The sequence below is a fragment of the Aethalodelphis obliquidens genome, unplaced genomic scaffold (genome assembly GCF_003676395.1).
Source record: "Aethalodelphis obliquidens isolate GAN/ISIS:26980383/991018 unplaced genomic scaffold, ASM367639v1 scaffold15, whole genome shotgun sequence".
NCBI lineage: Eukaryota > Metazoa > Chordata > Mammalia > Artiodactyla > Delphinidae > Aethalodelphis > Aethalodelphis obliquidens.
This window is the reverse complement of record NW_020837959.1, coordinates 24491330-24501563: the sequence shown is the minus strand read 5'-3', so window position 1 is coordinate 24501563 and position 10234 is coordinate 24491330. Positions and strand designations below refer to the sequence as shown.

At 33.1% G+C, this 10234-nt stretch overlaps 1 long non-coding RNA gene across 1 annotated transcript; it reads right to left on the bottom strand.

Moving 5' to 3' along the window:
* Window positions 1-397: 397 nt before the first annotated feature.
* On the bottom strand, window positions 398-8008 carry LOC113625497 (uncharacterized). Its single transcript, XR_003434700.1, has 3 exons — window positions 7850-8008; window positions 2941-2943; window positions 398-411 (listed from the first exon to the last, which is right to left on the bottom strand). It is a non-coding gene; the product is annotated as an uncharacterized LOC113625497 (long non-coding RNA).
* Between the last annotated feature and the right edge of the window lie 2226 nt (window positions 8009-10234).

Here is a 10234-nt window from a genome sequence, read left to right as displayed (position 1 = left end):
AGCCTGTGCTCCGCAACGGGAGAGGCCACAACAGTGAGAGGCCCGCGTACCGCAAAAAAAAAGAGTCATGTACCACAATGTTCATTGCAGCAATATTTACAATAGCCAGGACATGGAGCAACCTAAGTGTCCATCGACAGATGAATGGATAAAGAAGATGTGGCACATATATACAATGGAATATTACTCAGCCATAAAAGGAAATGAAATTGAGTTATTTGTCGTGAGGTGGATGGACCTAGAGTGTGTCATACAGAGTGAAGTAAGTCAGAAAGAGAAAACAAATACCATATGCTAACACATACATATGGAATCTAAAAAAAAAGGTTCTGAAGAACCCAGGGGCAGGACAGGAATAAAGACTCAGACGTAGAGAATGGACTCGAGGACACAGGGAGGGGGAAGGGTAAGCTGGGACGAAGTGAGAGAGTGGCATGGACATATATACACTACCAAATGTAAAATAGATAGCTAGTGGGAAGCAGCTGCATAGCACAGGGAGATCAGCTCGGTGCTTTGTGACCACCTAGAGGGGTGGGATAGGGAGGGTGGGAGGGAGACGCAAAGGGAGGGGATATGGGGATATATGCATACGTATAGCTGACTCACTTTCTTATACAGCAAAAACTAACACAACATTGTAAAGCAATTATACTCCGATAAAGATGTTAAAAAAATTTATTCACAGGATGCCCTTAAAAAATAAATAAATAAAATAAATAATTCTATGATGAAAAAAGCCAGCCAATTACTAAAGAGTCCATTAATCAAAGCAAGATACATAAACAATATATAACCTCTTAGGAGATAAAGGGGATAGTGAGAAGAAGGAAATTGTGTGTGTGTGTGTGTGTGTGTGTGTGTGTGTGTGTGTGTTGCAGATATATCATTTACTTTTTCTCTTGCAACCTCATGATTATACAAATAATGGAATCTATTCGACAAACAAAATATAACTTCATCCTTTTTCTGTAAAAATATTTACATTTTTCTTGTTTTATCATTTAGATTAGACTTTACTCTCTTAAAGATAAAGATTTAATCATTAATTTGAATTGTACATTTTGAAATATGTAAGTAAAATCATAACTTAAACAAACTAGGAATACTTTTAAATTAGTTTCAAAATACTACACTTATCAAAATTCTGGACTTATTTTTTACATTATCAATTTAAATAAACAAATCATTTTAATTTTCTGGTTCAGTGTTTTTATAATCATTTTTATACTGTGGAGGTTTCATGTATGATATCTTTTCTACAGGAACATTTAATGATGGAGAGTAGTGAATCCAAATTTTAGTCTCTGACTGGCAGCAGAATTTTAACGACTTCAATTTCCAGTATCCAATAGCTTATGTGTAATCCCTGATTATATCTCCAGGTTTTTAATATTCCTCACTCCAAAATACCTTGATTGTAGTAATTTCCAAGTTCTGCTTACAAGGTTAGGTTTCTTATTTTAATTTAATGCTTTAGAACTCATCCATAATTCAGAATAATGCATGACTGATTAAATAAACAAACCTGAATAACTTATTGTAATATTAGAAAAAAGGCAGAAATCAAAATGTATTCAACTGTTTCAATTATATTAAGTTTTGCAGCCTACTGTTAGATTCAAATCTATGAACCGAACTGTTTCAAGGCTTAAATAAGGCCAAACATCATAAGTTCTTAAATAATTTTAAAAAATTTTCTGATTAGAAGTTTTTGGAAAAGAAGACCAAGAAATGTGCCCTCAGCTGAAATACAGGTCATGGTATAGTATCCACAATTTACTGTGTTGATTACATTATGTCTTCCTTCCAAAATATCTTCCTGCTTGTTTCTATGGAGACGGTTTAATCTGTGTTGAACTGAATAGACGATGATTAGTGTGCCCAGCATGATGAGAGCAGATAGTATCTTCTCACTTGACCCTAGTGATTAGATTGGGTCTGTTCTGAATTTTCCCTTAGTATTAGGATATTTTCTGACTTTAGAGCATGACTCTAACTATGAAAACACAGAATTTCTGGAGTGACAAAAGAGTGCCTGAGGTACTCAGTAATGTGCTTCCACTCAAGGTAGACAGAACTCTAACATGTCCAAGGAGTGCATAACTACTACCTCCATTTTGCCTTAAACTGCACAGTGGCTACACCCTTCAGCACTTTAAAATTCTCATTCTTCACATGCCCAGACTAACTCTTGGCCAAAGACATACAGAAAAGCCCCATGAAAGACTTCTGGGTTCAAACTTTGGGATAGCTTACTATCTTCCAATAATATTCTCTGCAAATTCCAGCTGTTTCTGAAAACTGAGCTCCAGTGTTTGTATCCTCAGCTCAGAAAGACAAATTCTCTCTGCCTGTTTCACATTCTTCAGCCGCAGTCTGAAAGTGCATAAATATTGAAGGCCAGACTGAAGGTAACACATCCCTTACTTGTCTCTTTTCTATCAAGTATCATGGATAGGTGTTTTCCTACACTTGAAAAGAGTTGACTCAAATATTTGTTCCATTTTTATAGTTTTTTACTGTGTTACAGTTAGTCCAGTACCAGTACCTCCAAAATGGTCAGCAGCAAAACTGTTAACTAAAATGTCATCTTCCTTTTCATAACCTAGTTTTAAGCCTCACAGCTCCATTGTATATTCTTCATCTTAATGTCTGTCTCAAAATTGATAGCAAATAAGTTCTGATTTCATCTTATACTAAAATAATTAAGAAATATATCTATTCACAGTTTCCAAGTAATTGGGTCTATTTTATGCAAAATTTTGTTTTTCATTTCTGCTTTTAATGCCTTCTTTTATCAGAATGTGGCATTAAATATTTTATTTTTTAAAACTTACAGATATTTCCATAACAGCTTAATGTTTGGTAACTTTTGGATACATTTTCTGTCTGCTTGAAAATAATTGTTTTTATTGTTTTAGAGTACAAAATTCATACATACTGTTAATTATATGTGGGAGATTATTTATATTTTATGTCTAGTTTACATTTAAAATTTGGAAACACTCATGCTAAAGTTTACTTTTGTGCTCCTGCAAATGAATACTTAATTTTGTTTGCTTGTTTTGTACCTTTTGACAGGTGTTATTTGCATTTTTCTTTAATTCTATTTTTTCGGCTAGTAATTTAATAAATTCTATTTCTTATGTCAAATCAACACTTAAAAGCAAACACTACTCAGCATTACTGTTACATTTGCTTTTTTGGGTGAGAATTATTCACAGTGATATTGCATAAGAAATCTCCTTCTCATAGGAACCCATTCCTATACCCTATTGCCAATTTCTCTGAAGGTTTGAAATGAGGTATTCCATAACAACTGATAATGTTTGATTGTACCAGTTTCAGAATTATTTTGATTTGTAGAACTATTAATAATGATTTAATTCTTAGGGGCATGTGTCTTAGTATGTAATTCACCCTTGCCCACCACATAGCTCCTCTTCTTTGGACCCTTGTCAGTAACCAAAATGAAGAAAAAGGGCAGAGTGATAGTTGGAATAGTTTCTTGCTAGCTTATAAAGATTATATTTAATTAAATAACCTCAACTCATGAAATGTTTCCGACTTTTCAGACTTCGCATAAAATGAAATAAGAACATTCAGAGTGCTATTGAATACTAATAAAATCTTACACTGGCTCTTTTCTCTCCACTCCTCCCTCTCTCATATACTCTCACACAATATAGCTGTTAATCAATAATAATTGTAAAATTATTCATAGCTTGAAAACTGAAATAGGATAGTATTCTTTTTTTAGAGTTCATATTGAACATAAAATATCAAATATAATAAGATAATCACACAACATAAAACATTGTCTTATATACATTAGAAAGATTATAACAGGTTGCTCTAATGTAAATTTGTGTGTGATATATGTAAAGAGGTTTCTTTTTTTGGTTGCGGTACGCGGGCCTCTCACTGTTGTGGCCTCTCCCGTTGCGGAGCACAGGCTCCGGAGGCGCAGGCTCAGCGGCCATGGCTCACGGGCCCAGCCGCTCTGCGGCATGTGGGATCTTCCCGGACCGGGGCACGAACCCGTGTCCCCTGCATCGGCAGGCGGACTCTCAACCACTGCACTACCAGGGAAGCCCAAAGAGGTTTCTTTAATGACAATTTCAACTGTTCACATTCTATAAATTTTCAAATATGATACTTTGTGTTCCCTAGTAATAAATTTATTCACAAGTAATTAAAATGATTTATATACAGTGTTTTCATAAGAAGTGACCTCATGATTCTTGACTCATTTGGGAAGATAAGAAATGTGTATTATGGTGATAGGTAGAACGAAAATAATTCAGGCTAAAATAAATTATGTCAAACATCAACCTCATATTAACATGTTTTATCTGTTCTCCAGCTTAATCAAATTACTATTGTAAACCATTCACAGTGTAGTAATTTAATAACTTATAAATCTTTTTTTTAAAAAAAGGAACATGACATTTAAGTCTTTTGTGCATCCGTAAAACAAGTTATTAGGCTATTACAAATCTAAGTGACAACACATAATTTTGCATTCCAATCACAACATAGATGTTTCTGGTATTGTTTTCCAAGTAAACTTGAGATGGAATTGAATAAAACCTCATATTCATTATCAATCTGAAAGAGCCCACAAATCAAATTCTTCCAAAACATGTTCACTGTGGTTGGTTGACTACTTTTCTCCTGTCACAGAACAATGGAAATACATTCATTTTGTTACATTGGGTGCCTGGAGGTAAATACATGTCTATGACATTTTAGAATTTTTTTTTTTCCTGTAAATGTGAAACTCCCAGTGATTTATAAGAGAAAAATATATTACTATTTTATTACTTCTCTCAAAGTCAATTTATCCTCATGTTTTAAAATTTATTTTATTGCAACTTGTGTACCAATAGATATGGACTTGAAATACATATTATTTAAAAATAGAAAAATTTTGACTTCTAAAACAGACTATGAAAAACTATAACACAGAATGTAAGTTTAAAAACGAATCTTATAAGTGTGCCTATTTTTAATAGCATAAAATTGCTATTTTTAATACAAAATATGAAACCAAAATATCATAAGGTTACTTCAAGTGGATTAAATTTATTTATATTTATGGTTGAATAGAAGATTGATATTTTCCATCTTATTATATTTTCCATCTTATTATGTACAACTTCACAGATTAGGTATAAGATACATATATTAGGCTAGCTATTTTTTGAAAAAATGTCTTCTTAAATTTTAATAATTAAAGAAAGGACATTTTCCACTATAAGTTTCTTTTCTTTGTGTGTGCAGGCAAATAGATTTCTGCTATAACCTTCAACTGTAATATAGTTCATATGCCCCCCTTAAAGTATCTTCTAACTTGAACATGTAATTTACCTTGGCAATTTGGAACTTAAAGCTAGTGGTTCCAAGTTGAAATTTGTAGGTGAATATTCTAGGTATAGAAAGGTCAATGTTATGTTCACTTTGTAATTTTCTAAAATTGGAATAATTCAATCTACCAATCTCTGGATGGATTTTAAAAATAAAAAAAATCAAAGAGTAATTTTTAAATTATATATAAACAATAGTGATCGAGTTGTCATCATTGTCAAAAATGTGAGCATACAATACATCAATAGTTCAATAGCATCATCTGGGGAAGAACAACACACTCAATTTCAGAGCTAGAAAATTTGGTTACCAGTCTTAGGATGACTTTAGGTAATATAATTAAATTCTCTGGGTCTATTTTCCCAGTGTTAAATGAAAGCTGTGAATCATATCATCTCTAGCTTTTTATTGGTGACAATATTTTACAATTTTTCAGTTTGGGAAATCATTTATTTCTTAATAATTATAATGATTTAGACATATAAAAGACGTTCCAGAGTAAATGACTCACAATTTCAATTTACTTTATAGCCTCAATGACAAAATTGGGAAAACACATGCTTTTAGAATAAGATTATCTCATGTGCTTTTGTCTGGTACAGTGATACCATACAAATACCAGTGTTAGGAAGAATCATTTAGTGAAGAGCTTTTAAGAAATGGAATATAAAACATATTAATAGGAGAAAGCTGTTCTCTAATTGGGCACTCCCCAAACTGGAGAATATAAGAGATTGTCCTAAGAGATTGTATGTTATATAGGAAGAGAAGAAGGGAAGAAAGGAGAACAGGAATATGAAAAAGAAGAGAAATATTTAAGGTAATACTCGTCATCATGTTCTAAAAAGTTCAGCAAATAGATTTTATTAAAATTGCTGCAAGATTTGCCAGAGTCTACAGCATGCAACATGCTTTGGGATATTAAAGGCAGGATGGATTATACAACAATTATTTGGTAATAGTTTTCTCATGAAAAGTATTACCATATAGAGAAGTATTCCTTGAAATACAACTGAGAAATGATGCTTAAGTTTTAAAAAGTATGAAACACTCCCTACTTTACACTCATTCATAATAAGACATTAAAATAATAAAAACAAAAAAAATATATAAAATAATAATGAATTAAAACAAATAAAAAGTAAAGGATGAGATATTGATAAGAGATATTACTCAGAATTGATCATGGGAATTTGTTAAATATGTAGATCATACAAATTCTTATTATCATGATGTTACAAGATGTGATAGAAGATGATGTTTGAAAATATCAAATTGGTTGAATATTTGATTAAAAATTCACGTCAAGGAAAATTTTTTCAGTGAATAAATGACTTTAAAACAATGTGAAAGGGCTTCCCTGGCGGCGCAGTGGTTGAGGGTCCGCCTGCCCATGCAGCGGACGCAGGTTCGTGCCCCGGTCCGGGAAGATCCCACATGCCGCGGAGCGGCTGGGCCCGTGAGCCATGGCCGCTGAGCCTGCGCGTGCGGAGCCTGTGCTCCACAACGGGAGAGGCCACAGCAGTGAGAGGCCCGCGTACCGAAAAAACAACAACAACAACAATGTGAAAGATCTGTCCATGCTGTTGCAAATGGCAAAATTTCCTTCTATTTTATTGCTGAGTAGTATTTCATTGTATATATACATATCACATCATTTTATTTTTAAGTTCTTTTTTTGTTTGTTTTTTTTTTTTTGATTTGGATCATTTTTAAAGTCTTTATTGAATTTGTTACAATACTGCTCCTCTTTTATGTTTTGGTTTTTTGCCTGCGAGGCATGTGGGATCTTAGCTCCCTGACCAAGCATCGAACCCACACCCCCTGCATTGGAAGGCGAAGTCTTAACCACTGGACCGCAGGGAAGTCCCCATACCACATCTTTATCGATTCATCTGTTGAACACTTTCATATCTTGGGTATTGTAAATAATGCTGCTATAAATAGTGGGGTGTGGGTATCTTTTCCAATTCGTGCTTTTGTTTTTGTTCTTTTTTAGATATATTCCCAGGAGTGAAACTTCTGGATCATATGGTAGCTATATTTTTAGTTTTTTGAGGAACCTCCATACTGTTTTCCACAGTGGCTGCCCCAATTTATGTTCCCACCAACAGTGTACAGCTATTCCCTTTTCTCTACATCCTCACTAAAATTTGTTATTTGTGGTCTTTTTGATGACAGCCATTCTGACAAGTGTGAGATGATATATCATTGTAGTTTTGATTTGCTTTTCTGATGATTAGTGATGTTGAGCATTTTTTCATGTGACTCCTGGCCATCTGTATGTCTTCTTTGGAAAAATATATTATGCTTTGTGAAATAAGCCAGACAGAGAAAGACAAATACTGTATGTTATCACTCATACATGGAATCTAAAAAATAAAACAAATTAATATAAATATAACAAAACAGAAAGAGACTCACAGACATAGAGAGCAAACTAGTGATTACCAGAGGTGGGAGCGGGGGATAAGACGGGGTAGGGAATTAAGAGGTACAAACTACTATGATAAAGCAAATAAGCTACAAGGAGTTATTATCCAGCATAGGGAATATAGCCAATATTTTATAATAACATTAAATGGAGTGTAATCTATAAAATTTTTGAATAACTATGCTGTACATCTGAAACTAATATAATACTGTAAATCAACTATACCTCAATAAATTTTTTTAAAATGTTCTTTCTATAAGCCATCTATCCTCTGATAAAGCTGAACATTGAGAAGAAAAAAAAAAAAACAATGTGAAAGAAAGAGAATCCATTAAATGAAAATAGAGTTCAAAAAACAATACGTACTTTTCTTGTCCTTAACACTCTAAGACCAGACATAATGATAGTGACATCATAAGATCAAATGTTTACAGAAGTTCATAGTGTTTAGTCCTACAATTCATCAAAAGAGTTACATGAAAAAGGCAATTTGATTAAACTCTGGTATGTCTGAAAGTCCTCTCCTGTTTCTTCATGAAAACACACATGCCACTCACATGCACACATGCACCTGCACACACACAGAAACACACAATTTGCCTCACAAAATACGCGTTGTTGCTCATGATTGAACAACTTCAAGGGTGATTCAAAAGTCCATGAATCCCCAGGCTATTTGATGTCTCTCTTCATTACTTGGGCACTAAATGTAATCACAATGTCCTTAAAAGAGAAACACAGAGGGAGATTATAGACAGAAGAAGATAAGGTGATGTATGCATGAAGGGAGAGATTGTTGTAATGTGACCACAAGCCAAGGAATGCCAGCAGTTGGAAAAGGCAAAAAATGTATTCTCCCTAGAGCTTGCAGAAGTAGCATAGCACTGCAGAAAACACCTTAATTTTGATCCAGTCAAACTATTTTTGTACTTTTGGCTTCTGGAATTATAAGATAATAAATTTCTGTTGATTTAAGCACTATCTTGGGGTAATTAGTTACAGAAGTCACAGAAAACTGATGTAAGTATATTTTGGTAAAATTCTATCATTATCTCAACTATTTTGACATATTATATTGTCTCACACTCCATACTCTTCTCAATAAATATCTAAATGGGATACAGGTCTTGGCATCAAGAGTGACATTTGCAATATACTTATAATCTCAGGGAACAATAAAGTAATTCATAATCTTAATATAATTTACTTGAGTCAGTTTAGAAAATTGAATACTGTCATTTTCAACTTTAAGCTTAATGCCCTATATACTTTCTTTTGAAATGTCCTTCACATTTTAGGGAGTGTTCATTCACTGCAGAATTTCACTTAATCAGTAAGATATTTGATTTTTTCTTACCTTAATGTTTAAAAAATATTTCTTTTGTTTTACCTGTAAATATTATCAATCTGGCATATTCTCAGAAACTCATAACCATATTTGATACTTAAGTGCACATGTTCATTTTGTCATAAATTGCTTGTGACTATTTAATAGAAGATACAAATGTATTTTGGGGAAAGATATTTTATGAGCAAGGAGTGGTTAACTCTTCCAGTGATAATTTAGAATTTCTTGTATACAAATGTGCAAACGATGTATTCAAATGACACAGTAAATTTAAATCATATACCAATTATTGTCCAGCATACTATATATGTGAAATCTTAAGCAATTATGAAATCAGTAGATTTTACACAGGTATAAATTTACTAATTCGCTTATTCATACATGTGTCTCTTAAATTAGTCAATAGCCTCAATCTGGCTTTCCTGACATTTTCCCAAAGAATGTAGATGCATGTAGAGGCCTCTCCTTTTTCTGTCATTAACAATATGAAAAAGGACCTATAAAAGTAGCAGCAACAGAAAGTTACATATCAATAAAAATACAATTCAATTATGCTCCACAAAAGTTTAAAAGATGTGGGGTTTTTTGCAGTGTAAAAATAGCCCAAATTAAAATATTTTAATTAAGAAAAACATAATATACTGGATTTTTAGACATTAGGCATTATTAGAATCACCACTGTGCTATGTACTAGGGGAATGCAGATAAGTGAGAAGAGGAACAAGCGCCTAAGGCGCTCAGAACATGACTTAATATCTGACTTTATTAAACAACATGTTATAATAGAGATAGAAAATCATTCCAATAGAAGGAGAACAGAGTAGCAAATCATTTGACTGGGAGGAAGGTCAATTCCGAAAGGCCACAGAGAAAGTGAAGCTATTATGGTGAAGTGGGGGAAATATTCTGGGTATTAAATGAAAAAAAAATATGGCATGTCCTGAGCCTTCTCGGTATTCTGATATAATACAAACAGAAATCAGGAGAAGTGGGTCTGCTCTTCTAAGGAAGAAGAAGCGAACAATCTGGAGACTGAAAAAACAAAACAAAACTGTGAGCACTATGATAAATAATAAATA